Here is a 15432-nt window from a genome sequence, read left to right on the forward strand (position 1 = left end):
TTACTAATTATCGTTGATTGAAATGAAGTTATTGTTTATACAAAGAGAATTTAATTCCAGTATTCCCCATATAGGGTTCACCATTGAGATTGAATCCAAGAATGGTGTGGCCTTCCTAGATTTCTTAGTGATCAGAAAATCAGACCAATGCATATGCAATGTTAATCAATATTATTACCTTAGGATTCTGTCTAAGTTCATATGTAACAATGGGTTCCTGGCAGGATTCACATGTCAGTAAGGTCCTTTTTCTACGGAAAACTTTTGAAGCTTAGATTAGTCTATGACTGATTCCCCAAGTGATAAGGAGGGCTCTATCGTATCCAAACTTATTTAGGTTTCTTGGTCCCAGGTGTAGCTAACTTGATTCAAATCTTCTGTGTTTCTTGTTTTAATTTGCTATATATATTTCTAAATATTTGTTTGTTTCGGTCAAATTTTTTTTATGTTTTTATACAACAATGCAATTTCTGCAATGTTAAATTCTTAAAATAAGATTAGTCTCTAAAGATGCCTACTTAGACGAAACTAATCAGGCTATAATATCATTTATTTATATAATTTAGTCAATAAAAACTCGTCTTTTAGAATAAAAACCAGTTTTAGTACATTACTTTATTATGAAAACAGCGGATAACGCAACCTGTGCAGTGCCCAACAAAAAAATAAAGATTATATCAGATTATACACACTTTTCCATACTTTTAAAGGTAATATGTGGTTAAATTTATTATTAAATTTAAAATTCACAAGATAAATTACAAGACATAGCATCAGATCCATCAGTTACATTCATAGAAATGCCAAAAGAACATCAGGTATGTGGACTTCAGGTTCTTAAAAATACTTGCCGTAAAAGAATAATTTTTATAGATTAAATCACTACTCAAACACCAAATTCTATGTAATCAAAGAGTCCCAAAAAAACTAAGGAGACCTTTGTTAATTAATCTTAACCACCAAATAGCTGATACACATGAGCAAACATTAGAAATATTTGACACATGTTGTGATAAATATTTGAATACCGAATTTGTAAAACTGCAAATACGGGTGTGTAGTGTAAAAGACAATGATCGACGGTACATAAAAGGATTTAAAGAATTAGCGATAAAGATCTATCTTTTTGGTATCTCGATGCTATATTCTTGCAAAATACGTTTCGTTTGAGATCAGTAAGGTGATTACAAAGAATGACGGTACAAGTGAAGTTTACCCCTGAACTTCAAAACGAACAATTGTATGACAATTGTCCTACGTCTCAATGTGTGACGGATAAGCCAAGAAGACAAACATTGTATTTTATGCCATTATGAAATGTTTCTAAAATAGCATTTTTACTACATTGGGCAGGATGAACTGGTTGGTGTACTACTGTGCTAACGGTGAACTCTGAGATATAATGGAACACGTGGCGATACACGGAACTTGAACATACAGAAAATCAAATCCTGTAACTGTCTCGCCATAATCTTACAAATGACCAGTTTAAATTTTAGATAATTATAATAATAAATTACTGCAATTCAACAGTATGAATTAATATTTTACTACTACCATCTGTGCCACTTCAAGTCAAGGCCCCTCACTTCAGAGATCGATATCTTCGCGACAGCTCGATAAAAAAAAATTTGAAAATTTTCGGTTCCGCGGTTTTTGAAAAAAGTACCGGATTTTTGATGGTGCGTTCAACTTTATCCATATTGATCTCTAAAGTGAGTGGCCTTGACTTTTGGTACGGATAATAGTTGAACGCAAGTATACTTACATACTTTGAGCGACAGATACATAGTGTGAAATAATCTTATAACCTTTCTCAGTTTATGCATTAGAATCATTACCATCTAAATCGACCCTAGACCCTAGAATAGGGTCGATTTAGATTAGGTATGAAATGGTGGACTAGATAATGGTAGCCAACTAGGAGATATTAAAGAAACTAAAAGGATTAAGAAACCTAATAAAACAAAATGGAAAGAAACAAAAGAAATTAAATACAACAGCGGTTTGTATTATTAAAGTTTCAGAAAGGGTATTTTCGCACCCCAAACACTAGTTTTTGCCTTATATCTATTAAACTATTTTTTTGCAGTTTATTGGTTCTAGCTATTCTCATACAAGATAAATACGGTTTTAACCGTTTTCGAAAAAAAATGGCAGTCTCTGTACCCCCACGATAGTAGTTGTGTTGGACTATTCAAAGTGAGTGCAATATTTACTCATACTTAGTGAACCACAGCGTGTTATATGTGGTATTATTTGAGCGTTATGCGTCTGGGATTTACTCATGTGCCCTGCATGTCGGATTTATTTTTAGTAAGGGAATTCATAATTTTGTACTTCCCCTAACTTTTACACTTTATATAAAGCAATCCTAAGGTTTTGCTCAGTCAGTTATTCTCAAATCTTTCTCCTCGTCGTCTCGTTTGTCTTCATAATTTCGTTCGTGATTATTATTACGTTATATATTCCTTACAAAATGACAAAGTTTTTAACTGAACAACAGCTTGCAAATTTAGCAAAAAATGTTTATACATACATTTTTAGACATTTCTGATGATGAGTTGCCTCGTGAAAATGATGACGATTTGAGCGATGGAGCAAGTGAACATAGTGATCACGAAACGTCTTCAGAGTTTAAAGTTGAATCAAATGAAGAAAGTCAGAGTCAAGTTGATGACAGTGAAACTACTCCACAATACTGTTATGGTCGCAATCATTACAAGTGGTTTAAAAATTGCTCTGCTTCTTTAAGGACTAGATCGTCAAATACAATTCTTTATCTGTCAGGAATAAAAGGTCCAGCAGCAAGTGCTTCGGTAACATTACCCTTTGATGGTTGGTCTGTTCTGTTTACCGAAGATATTCTGAATGAAATTTATTACGTACAGTTTAATGCAAAAATCACTGACGCAAGACCAACATCTACTTACGTAGGACATTTGAATATAATTGAACTGAAAGCATTTCTGGGACTTTTAATTTTGGCTGGTGTGTCCAAATCAAATCATAAAGATACAAGAAACCTTTATGCAAAAGATGATACTGGAAAAGATACCTTTAGAGCTACAATGTCCGAAGACCGTTTTTTGTTTCTTATGTCAACACTCAGATTTGATGATCAAACAACAAGGAGTGATAGAATTGACAAAATGGCGATAGACTTGCCGTTGGTTTTAGGGGCCGGTGCAGATTTCGGCAGTACATTAAAAGCAAACCTAATAAATTATAAAGCAAAAACACACTATTTACTAAACTCATTCGTAGACACAGGGAAAACAACGGAACTTAATCCTAGAAAACTGTCAGTGCCAACACACAGTGTACTAAAGTTAGTTTCACCAATTCAAAACACTAACAGGAACGTCACAGGAGAGAATTGGTTCACTTCAATAGAGATGAACTAAAACGAGTTTTACTGACATATGTTGGAACCTTACGCAAGAATAAGCGACTTTTGCACAATCTAAGAACTCATCAGTTAACTCCTGTAAGTTTGGATTTATTTCATATGTGTTTGAAAAAAAATAAATGTGTTCTGTTGGTGTCTTCGATGCATCATAATGGCAATATAGAAGAAAATGGAAAAACAGAAACAATTAATTTTTATAATAACAACAAAGGGGGAGTCGACGCACTGAATCAGAAATGCTTAACATATTCGTGCCAAAGAACAACAAGCAATGGTAAAAGGCCGTATTTGGAGAACTATTAGATATTTTACGTGTGAACAGTTACATCCTTCTACTAGCCTCGGCAGAAGAATTGTTCAAAATAACTCGAAGAGAATTTTCTATTAAACTAGGAAAAGAACTTATCAACGTCCATGATGAAAGATGATATCATATAAAATCACTGTCAAGAAATCTCCGTTCCATTCTAGAAAACTTATAGAGAATTGATTCATTAACGCAAGGTGGGAACCAGGACCTACTACAACATACAAAAGATGCCACATGTGTGACCGAAAAATGATCATAAGGTAAAAACTGTCTGTAGTGACTGCTGCCAAAACATCTGCAAAGAGCACTCAAAAAAAAGCAATCATTAAATGCTATGCATGTTTAGAAAGGTGAAGTATATATAATTTATAGAGTCTAAAGTATTTAATTTGAAAAATAGCATTTTTAAAATGTTGTGAGAAAACATGCCTGTAAGAATTTTTATACGTAATGCTGACTGAAATTTTCTCTTACAGGTCTTAAGAACAGAGTTTTGAAAACTTCGAAACAGACGACAACTTTGTAGAAGCATGATTTTAATATTTTTATACTCTTATTTTTTGTTTATCTGTACTTTTTGAACACTTTTATGAACATACCTTTTTTTATTTTATTTTAAACTTTTAATAAAGTTCAATTTTTACTTAATTAAGATGTAAGATAAATGATTGCTTTAAAACCTACTACAACTAAAATTAAAAAAAAAATTATAGTAGCAAAAAAAGTAAAATTGAATTGTGGGGTGTCAAACACCTCACCATAGTATATGTGTAACTTGAAAACACGGCAGTACTTCAGTTAGTGAGTTTATCGATAAACTTGCTAAAATCAATCAAAAAATCAAGTTGTTTAAAAGAACGAATGCAGTTCTTAGAAATTGGGGAAGTTTTAAATCTTGTGATAACACAAGCACTACACATAAAGCGAGAAGATAAAAGACGAAAGAATCTGAAACTACAAATTTTGAAAAAGAATCAAAACACAAAGGCCATAATAAAAACCAATCAAACAGACTAACCAAAGAACAATGTCCAGTTCCAGAATTTAATAGATATTAACTTCACGGAAGAAGAAACAAATTTTTTAAATAGAGAACGACCTAATAGCACACGTAAATAAGTATAAAAACGTTTGATTTATCTTAGGCTCAACAATGGAAAACTCTGAACAACAGCAAAAGTAAATTAAAAGCAAATAACGCCATATTTACTAAAGCTGACAAAAAGGCCGGCATTGTTATATTAAATAAAGAAACATATATTAACAAAACTAAACAATTTATGTTAGAAATCCATTATGTTGAGCTTGAAGGAATCCCTTAGAATCAGTTTGTGACGTATCAAAATAAATTTCAAATAATGATTACACCAAAAAGACAATTCCCCCCCTTGAGCCCCTATTTTGCCTACAGTTCAGTGGAGACGGCTGGGTTCGTTGAAAAAGGGCGTCACACCATTTAATAATAAGAACTCCACTAATGGTGAAATGTGAGGGGTTAATAAAAAAATAAAATATAAAAATATATATATACAAAAAAATGCGAGCTAGCAGCAGAAAGGTAAGAATAAACACATATACAAAAAAATAATAATGGTATGCACTTCTCTTTATTTAGTAATTCAAAAGGAGAAAAAAAATGATCCTATACAGGATGTAAATGAAAATGAACGTCAAAGAAAAAAAGATGATTAAAAAAAAATGAAATGATAAATTTTAGAAGTATTAAATTGTTGTTTTTAAATTAAATCGAATTAATAATATTTTTGTTTTTAAATTGAAACGAATAATCAATAGGTTGAAATTTTTCCACAACGTGGGTACTTAGGCCATCTTCAATCGTATGAAGAATAGATTCAGAATAATTTTTCTGACTTTATTCCTGAACCTCAGAAGCTATGGTTTCAATCCACAGACGGGGATAAAGTGGGATAATTCCTTTAACGGGTTGAAGTCGAAAGAAATGTATAAATATTGTCCACAAGTTAATGCCCAAAAATTATTGCCAAAAATTAGAACTCCAAAATAAAAAGCCTGAACAAAAAAATACGTCTAAGACTAATTTCATCATTTATTGAAAGTTAATTGATCAAGAAAAATATACCTAAGTTGAAATGCGGCTTTAAATGTTCGCCATTGTACCAAAAAATGTTCTTTTGAACGGCAAAAAAAACCAACGAATTTTAAACAATAAAATTCAAAGGATATTCAGATTAATACTCAAAACTACGGAAAATCAAAATTTAATATAACTTTCCAAAATGGTTACCAAAATCTGAATACCACTAACGTCTTTTATCAGTAATTTAATCGCAGCAAAAGAGAGCTAAATCGGGTTGAACCTCACTTAAATAATATGCGGAATTTTAAAAAAACCCTTGTTTAAAAAGGCGTATCAAAATACAGCCTCGGGAATAACTCAATAACTGAACTTGAAATTTTGAAAATTATACAATTAAATTAAATAAAAGGGCTCAAAATATGTAGGAAACAATAAAATAATTAAAATTTAAACTTAATTAATGAAAATAAAGGGTTCAAAAACTTAGTGGAAGGGGGAAATGATTAAGGAACAAGACATTTATGGGACAAGGACTAAATTACGCCTCTCCTGTAGACCTAGAACAGAAATCTTAATCGCAAATATTAGGAAAATAAAAATTAAGCAAAAATCAATACTGTTCGATAAAGAAAATTATATAGGAAGAGGAAGGGTTATAAGGGAAAAATAAACCGTTACAAGTTATTAGAAAGACCCGTGAAATTATAAACATATGTAGAAATACCTTGATTGAATATTCCTCGCACATTGATCCTAATGGTAAAATAGTCTCCTTCCCTTTCTTCAGTACTCTATTTATACATACGAATCCTAAAATTCCGAAACTGTACGCCCTTCCTAAATTACATAAACAAAATATGTCCATCAGGCCAATTAACTCTTTCAACAATTCAGCTACTACAGAACTAGCCAATTTTATGCTTCATTTTTTCAAAACCTTAAACTTACGACGGAAATATACAATTCATAATACCAAACAATTTATTAATGAAATACAAGATATAAATCCTAAAGGTAAATATTTACTTTCATTTGATATAGTTGATCTTTATTCCTATACATTTAACTTTAAACGTAATAATTGAAATCTTTGAAAATTACATAAATAGATGACATAGAAAATGTCAATAACCTGAATAAAATCCTCAATCATATTGTGACCCAGAACTATTGTTCTTTCAATAATAAAAACTATAAAATAAAGTTTACCTATGGGTATGTCCTTATCGGGTATACTCGCAGATATATTCGTCGATCATTTTGAAAATGAATATATGAGCCGTTTATTTTGAAAGTGGCCCAAGTCCATTTATATCTTTTTTCAAGTTAACTGTGGTGGCATTTATAATTTATATTGAACTGTCAAAAAAATAAATCGACATTGAAATATATTTAATACATTTGAAAATTTTGTAACACGTACATTTTCATAATAATATAAATATTGAAAATCATAATTTTGAAAGTGACCTGTCCACTTTTTATTGATAATGTCAAAAAGTGCGGGCCAAAATCTTGAGTGCAGTGATGAAGGTAATTTAAATTATATTATAATATTGAATTAAATTTTAAAGAATAATATCCAATTAAAGAAATTATTAAACCCATGGGAAAGGATAAAATCACAAGAGTCCTTGATTCTGAAAATAAAGAAGAATTAGAATCATACAACAAATATAGAAAAAGAAAGAGAATTTTAGAACTTCATTCTTCAACAGAGGAAGAGGAACTAATTGAGAATAAAAATTTACAAAACAACAGCTTCAGAGAAGGATTCAGAGAAAACAGAAGTGATACTTATATTCAGAAACTTCGTAAAATTAAACGAAATTCGGGGAAAAGATACGATACACAAGCAGGAAATATTATACCTGCCAAAGTTTTTCAAAATAAAGATTGCCAATGTCGAAAAGACTGCTTAAAAAATTTAAATGAAACAGAAAGAAAACGTATTTTTGAAATGTTTTGGAACTTAGGAGACCGAACGCTGTACTGTAAAAAGAAGACGTCGGAGAAACGGAAAAGGTTCATATAGAAATGAGAGTTTTACGTACTGGTTAAATTCTAAAACAGGCAAAGTTTCTGTTTGTAAAAAATTCTTTTTACACACTTTTCAAATAAGCGAAGGACGATTGAAACGTGTGTTAAAATCTAAAAATGTAGGCAACGATTTACGTGGGCGTTTGCCTGGATCGTCGAGAAAAATATGCGATGAAGCAAATATGGTTGTTCAAAACCATATTAACAGTTTCCCGAAATTTGAATCCCATTATACGAGGGATCATAATCCCAATAGAAAATATCTGCATCCTGAACTGACTATAAAAAAAATGTTTGATTTGTACGAGTTTCACTGTATAGAAAATAATTTAAAAGCAGTTAATGAATGGACTTATAGAAAAATATTCAAAAGAAATTTTACTCTACACTTCCACCAACCACGCAAAGACACATGCCAAAAATGTGATCTATTAAACATTAAAGTTAAAGCATCAGAAAACCATGAAGAAGAGAAAAAACTTATGGAAGAACATGATATTCATTTAAAACTAGCAGAATCAGCTAGAAATGCGTTAAAACAAGATCAAGAACTAGTATCAAGTAATCCATCTCATTATTTTGGCTTTTCTTTCGATTTACAGAAAGCGTTGCCATTCCCAAAGCTAACTACTTCAGTAGCTTATTATAAATGCAACATGTACATTTTAAATTTAGGCATACACAATTTCCACAACGATAATGTATAATGTACGCTTGGAATGAAACAAAAGCTTCTAGAGGTTCCCAAGAAGTGGTTTCATGCCTCTTCAGACACCTTAAAACTCTAAAGAGTGAAAAACATATCATTGCATATAGTGACATGTGTGGAGGACAAAATAGAAACATTAAAATATCTTTAACGTGGTTAAAAATTGTTCAATCGATGGAAAATTATGTGGAAATCATAGACCACAAATTTTTAATATCAGGTCATTCATTTTTACCTAATGACAGAGATTTTGGCGTTATGGAAATGTCGTTAAAAAGAAATCATTTACTGTATGCGCCACAAGATTATTATAATATAATAATAAAATGTAAAAAAGGTAAGACTTTCATACTAAATTTAATGAAACAAGAGGATTTTATATCAACAAGACCCTTAGAAGAAGCAGTTTACAGAAGATCTAAAAATATCAACGGGGAAAAAATAAACTGGCTGCAAATATGCTGGATGCGATTTTTAAGAAATGAACCATATAAAATTTTATATAAAACAACCATAGATGAGCATTCAGAGTTTAAAATTCTTGATTTATTGCCACGTCAGGGTAGACCTAAAAAATTTGGAAATATTGTATTGCCATCATTATACAAAAGTATAAGAAGCATCACATCACTAAAATAGCGACACATGATGGACTTACTGCAATATATACCTCCGGAACACCATAACTACTTTAAATCCCTTCCGCATACTGCGAATGTTAACGAATAACTTGATATTAAATTTAATTTTTTTCTTCTAAAAATATAAAGTATATAAAATGGTTTTTTTAATTTTTTAAGCTATATGTAACAGACTTAAGCTGTTTCACATTTAATAACAACAAATTTTTATTTTGAAAGTGACCTAAGTCCTTTCAAGGTAAGCAAGGACATATTATACACTTAATAATAGCAATTTTTTAATAGGAATTATAAAATTAACTCCCTTAAATACGATTTAGCATTGCGAGTCAACCACATACCCTACATATATTTTTAATTTTGTAGAATCGCAAAACCTTAAATATGTCAAATTAAAGATAAATGGACTTAGGCCAAGGACAGTAGAATCTAAAAGGACTGCTACATCCATTGTATTTTTGTAGTCCACTACGGGTTGGTTGCCCGCACTCTACGTCACACTATTTGCCACGCCTGGCAACTGTCTGTGTTTTTAGAGGTTATATGATAGACATTAATACGTATAAAAACATAAAATTTCAAAAATAATATGAATACGTCTACGATATAACCCCTAAAAATAAACAGCAAACGCATAGACCATAACAACAGCTGGGCGTGGAAAATGGTGTGACGTAGTTTGCGGGCAGGTTGTCACAACAATGGATGTAGCAGTCCTGTTAGATTCTACTGTCCTTGGACTTAGGCTACTTTCAAAATAAACGGCTCATATTATATTGAACAACTTGAATCCATATAAAAAACATATAGTCAAATGGTTAACACATGTTGATGATATTTCCTATGTTTGGCAAGGAGATCTAGCCATGCTAAAACATTTTCATAATTATATTAATCAACTTCACGACAATTTAAAGTTTACTATGGAATTAGAAAGAGATAACATTTTGAACTTTTTAGATTTAGCTACAACTTATCCCATTCCATCATCATCCATTTCCATTCCATCAAATCATCCCTTTTCGAATAAATGGCAAGCTCCAGATTTTTTATCAATAGACTCTTTAGTTATCCCCTTTCCACAGAAAATCAAAATAAAGTAATCAATTTCATTTTTGTATTGGCTAAATTTAATAATTATCCGACAAGAACCACCAACAATCTACAAATAATAATATTTACAAATCACTTCCTTTCAGTCACATCAGTTTTTCACTTAAAAAAATTCTTTTTAGAGTATAATGTAAACTTAACCTTTTCCAATAATAACACCATTTTGAATCTGTTATCTAATTATCATTTCAACGAATACAACATACTTAAAGAATATTCTGTCAATTGTTGTAATTGTAATAGCATATATGTGGGACAAACAGGCCGAAAACTCGAAAACAGAATAATAAAACACAAAAACAAATGCAATTCCAATGTATATAAACATATAGTACAAACTGGACACAAAATAGAGTATAAAAATATAAAACTTATTCATAAATGTGATAAAGGATTCCGTTTAGATCTTTTAGAAACATTAGAAATTGCAAAACACAATAAAAATAAAAACTATATCATGTTAAATGATCAACTGGATACAAAATTTACACCATTTTTCAATGTCTAAAAACCATTTAGTTTTATTAAATTTTCAAGTTCGTCGCCTTTTCGTTTTCGTTCACTTGTTTTTGTCTTGGTAGGAGCCTTTCATACAAGTTCAATAAGTCATACGATCGTACGTCTTAAGGTTAAATGTATATCCTTGTTTTTGAATGTAGTTTGTGTAGTTATCTTTTTACAGTTTGTTATATTTTATTTTAAAGTGTAACTTTATATTCTAATGTATTCTTCTATTGACCGTAAGTTCTAAAGAATTTTTAACTATTAAAAGTAATTAACACATAATTGTAGATTCGGCTGAAGATGATTAGATATAACTAGTCGAAACCGGTCCTGTTATAATTAAGAAATTAATTGATATCCATTGATATCCATGTTGCAAGAAGACTTCTCTTCTTGAGAAGTGAAGAGAAGTCTTCTTGCAACATGGATATCAACAGTCATTAAATATACATCACAGTGTACTAATACTAACACTTATCAAACAAAACCAATCTTGTTACCGTAAAATAAATAATGAGGAAAAAGAGAAAGCATTTAAAGTTCTTTTAAAGAAAATACATACTGTATAAAGTTTTAGAACGCGACAAAAAAGGAAATCGATGATTAATAGACCAAACTATTAAATAGTAATTTGCAGATCATATAAATGACATCCCACGTGTACAATGATATTACTTACGCGGCAAGATAATTAAGCTTAACATTAGTCTAAAGCTTCAACATAAGACACAAACTGCTACTTTAAAAAAGCACTAAGAACTAGCAAAACGTAAACAAAGGGGAACTTGAACAAAGAATGAGTCGATAGCGTGTGGCGCAAAGCCTATCATTATACATTGTTAAATTGTAAGTTGTAAAACTGTAAAAAATTGAATTATGAAACGAAAAACTTAAGAAATGTTTATTCTAACGTGAAGCCAAGTAATTATAATTTGTGGTTTCTTCCTAATACTTTAAATGACGTTATTATTGCGTTACAATGTAGTATATGGAAGCGATGAATATTCCAGAATAAATGGGTTAAGGGTTGACGATATAAGCGGTGGATCGTAAAATAATCGTTACACCCACTATAATTAGGTTGGTGCGGTATCGCTATACACGTAGTGATGTCGTATCCACTAATTTTCAAACCTTTACTTGAAGGTGCCGATATAAATTTTCCTACATGCCATGCCGTACTTGTTCGCCCCGCTGGCGCTGTGTCCAATCTTATTACTTATGCAAGTGTGAGGTTGGCTTTGCAACGTTGTAGTCTTCGCATACACTTGATTAGGATGCAAGTTACAAAATCCTATAAAATTTTAAGTCGTTGTTTGTTATCGGCACAATTATCAACGATACACGTTTGAATATTAATATAATTGAAACATAGCACGGTGGAGGTGTATAGGTTCATTTGGAGAGAAGGTTTCTGCAAATTAGTTAACTTCGGCAATATTATTTTAAGCAATTAATTTCGTTTTACGTTGGGCGTGCCGGATCCCGGTTGACCAGTAAAGCTAGAAACTCTTGCGATTAAATATAATTGTTACATAACAATAGTAAACCGCGTGAACGCTCTGGGATATTATGGAGTTATGCCTCGACTTGCTCTCACGGCTTTATTGCCATACAATTACAACGATTGTACACTTGGCAAAACAAGTTTTGTCGTAAATTTCGACTAAACAATATTGTACGAGACCCTACTACCACTAGACATAAATTGCAACTAAACTACATCGAAAGGAAATCGAGTTTTGATTAATACTTAATATATCCCAACGGAGAACATTCAGAGATTTTAAAGTCCAGCTTTGCTTCCGCAGTAAAGGTGTTAGACGCAGCTGTTCCACACCGGGTAAAAGTTACTGGAGTTGCGGAGGTTTTTTCGAAACCAAAACTGCATTAGGGTAATAGAATTTGAGTTGCATAAAATCTCGGTTCGTATTTTCACGTAGAAAATTTTAAGTTCCACATTTTAGTAGAAAATCAATACTGAATGATTTCAATGTTAATATATCAAAGGAATGGTACGATAGGGTACTGAAATAAATTTCTTATTTTACCGAAAAGAACAGTCAGGTTATGGAATCCATAATTAATTTCTTGACTACATATACAGCCTATCGACACATAATCGAAGTCAATTTACTTTCAATTCAACGGTACACTGACCTGTCCAAAGGCGTGATACACGACCAACGGTCATAAATTACTAAAGCAGGAAGCTATTCCCAATTTTCTAACCCGAACGATATGTCCTGAAACTGAGACCTAAATTCTCCTCGACGTTACACATAATAATTTATAGCCGCACCTATGACATCGAGAATGTTTATTTTGACGACGATAAAATTAATTTTTCAATTCAATACAAAGTTTACATACCGGAGACAAATAAGTTTTGTTAAAGAATAAGGGTAGGGTAAGTTATAGTAAAAATAAGGGTGTATATAGTATCGAACAGAACGTAATCTAAGGCAATTTATTTCAATATGGTGCCGCCTATCGCTATAGCCACATGATATATACCATCCAACAATAAATTATCAAACCAGAAACTATCCAAGAGTTGGGGCGAGTCGAAGGCGCTTCTGCAGTTTAGTACCCTAAATATTTCAATATGCCGCTTTTAACATAATTTATGTGGTGTTTTCGAGACCGCCAGTTCCCCGTAAACACGACACAAACTTGAGCTTCCGTCAAACTCTAAACCTTTCGTTAGAGACATAATGATGCACAAAATAGCCTTAACGATAATGGATTTAAAAAAGAAACTTGTTAAAGAAAAAAACTTTAGTACCAATTTATTTTCTAGGTCGAAAAAACGACAACTTTATGCTACCATGTAAATAAAATATCATCCGACATATAAAGTTTGTTACCTTTCAATAAACTTTTTACGGGTTTTCGTGCAATTCGAGACGAAACTCTAAAAACTTAAACTAGAAACAAAATCGAAAAAAGAAGAAATAGTGAAAATGCACTAACCTCGAACGCCCCAACTTTTAGAGAAGAATGAAATTCCTCTGGATCCGTTACATGTCTTCCATGGACGATGTTCGCACCTTGGTCGTCAACGACACTAAAGTTTCACACATATCACGTTTCCCCATGTGCCCACCGCACCCGATAACTCACGCTCTTTTACGTCTCACGGAGCGCAACAGCATCTCGAGTGCGGCGTCGCGACGCGGCTTACATAGAACTAACGCTTTCCGATTACGAAGCGTTCCGCGGCCGTCTCAGCGGTTCACTGAAAAGTGGCGCTTGATGCGAGTGGCGCGCAGCCCACCAATTGAAACGGCACGGATGCGCGGAAACCTTCTATATATAATCTTAATTAATCCCCTATAAATTTACCTATATGCAATGAAAAAAATGGGGGTTAATATGACGTGGCGGTCAAATAAATCACGATGAATTTATGAATAAATATCAAATAATATAGGTCAAATCGAAATGTTTGTTATCACAATTGTTAAAATAAAACAAAGGGTAGCAAACATTTATAGTAACAAAATGAAAAGTTGTAATCTGTACAGGGTGTCCCAATTTCGATGTCCGCATAGGCCATCTCCGAAACTAAAAGAGATAGAAAAAAAGTAGCTTACATGTCATGATCTCGTTTTTCGAGAAAATGCCGAAAACTCCGAACAGCTATCGTCTTTTGTTTTCGCCCTATCGGCAAAAACTGAAAATTTTGCGAAAACGACAATCGCGAATATCTCATTTATTATCAAAGATGGACCCGTGCGACGATAGCAACAAACCTCAGAGCAACAAACTTTTACCCGTAATTTCCTATCTACTTTCTTAGCTGATATCTTCCTTATTATTAGAGATAGCGAAAAACTAAACGCATCACATGAAAGCTTGAATCTTTCTCTATCTAAAACCGGTTTTCGTCTGCCGATAAGTTGATATTAAGATCAATAAAAAATGAAGAACACCGCGCTGTCCTTAAAATAGCTCAAAATTACCAAACTTCAAGGCCTTGTGCAATTGTTATGAAACCGAATTTTAAAAAACTGTTATCACAGTCAGAAAGGGCGCTCCTTCAGCTATCTTAATCCGGGTTTTCGTCCGTCGATATCTATCGGCGTCATGCTTAAATCACCCTTAATGTCCATCCCTACACGCAGAAACGCTTAAATAATCTTCCTCTAAACAACTTTCTTATTTGATAGGGAGAAAACTCTAGAACCATATCTATCTTATCGAAAATTTCCTGCTCTTTCTAGTGGTGTATAACACGCGGCGATCACGTGCTTGCACACGTACATTTTTGGCCAAAAACTGCTAAATGTATACGTTTTAGCAATTTTTAAACCTTGTTCGGGTCGATAACGTTCTTATATGACCAGGAGAAAACTCTAGAACCATATCTATCTTATCGAAAATTTCCTGCTCTTTCTAGTGATGTATAATACTAGGCGATCACGTGCTTGCACACGTACATTTTTGGCCAAAAACTGCTAAATTTATACGATTTAGCGATTTTTAAACCTTGTTCGGGTCGATAACTTTCTTATATGACCAGGAGAAAACTCTAGAACCATATCTATCTTATCGAAAATTTCCTGCTCTTTCTAGTGATGTATAATACGCGGCGATCACGTGCTTGCACACGTACATTTTTGGCCAAAAACTGCTAAA

General features: G+C 32.3%; 1 protein-coding gene across 1 annotated transcript in view; it reads right to left on the reverse strand.

Moving 5' to 3' along the window:
- Positions 1 to 14103, reverse strand: part of LOC111415508 (insulin-like growth factor-binding protein complex acid labile subunit) — a 118352-nt gene extending 104249 nt beyond the window's left edge. The window contains exon 1 of the mRNA XM_023047231.2: positions 13765 to 14103. The gene's annotated coding sequence lies outside the window, so the exon portion shown is untranslated. The remainder of the gene's footprint in view (positions 1 to 13764) is intronic.
- Positions 14104 to 15432: the final 1329 nt, after the last annotated feature.

Source organism: Onthophagus taurus, chromosome 6, assembly GCF_036711975.1.
Source record: "Onthophagus taurus isolate NC chromosome 6, IU_Otau_3.0, whole genome shotgun sequence".
In the NCBI taxonomy this organism is placed as follows: Eukaryota; Metazoa; Arthropoda; class Insecta; order Coleoptera; family Scarabaeidae; genus Onthophagus; species Onthophagus taurus.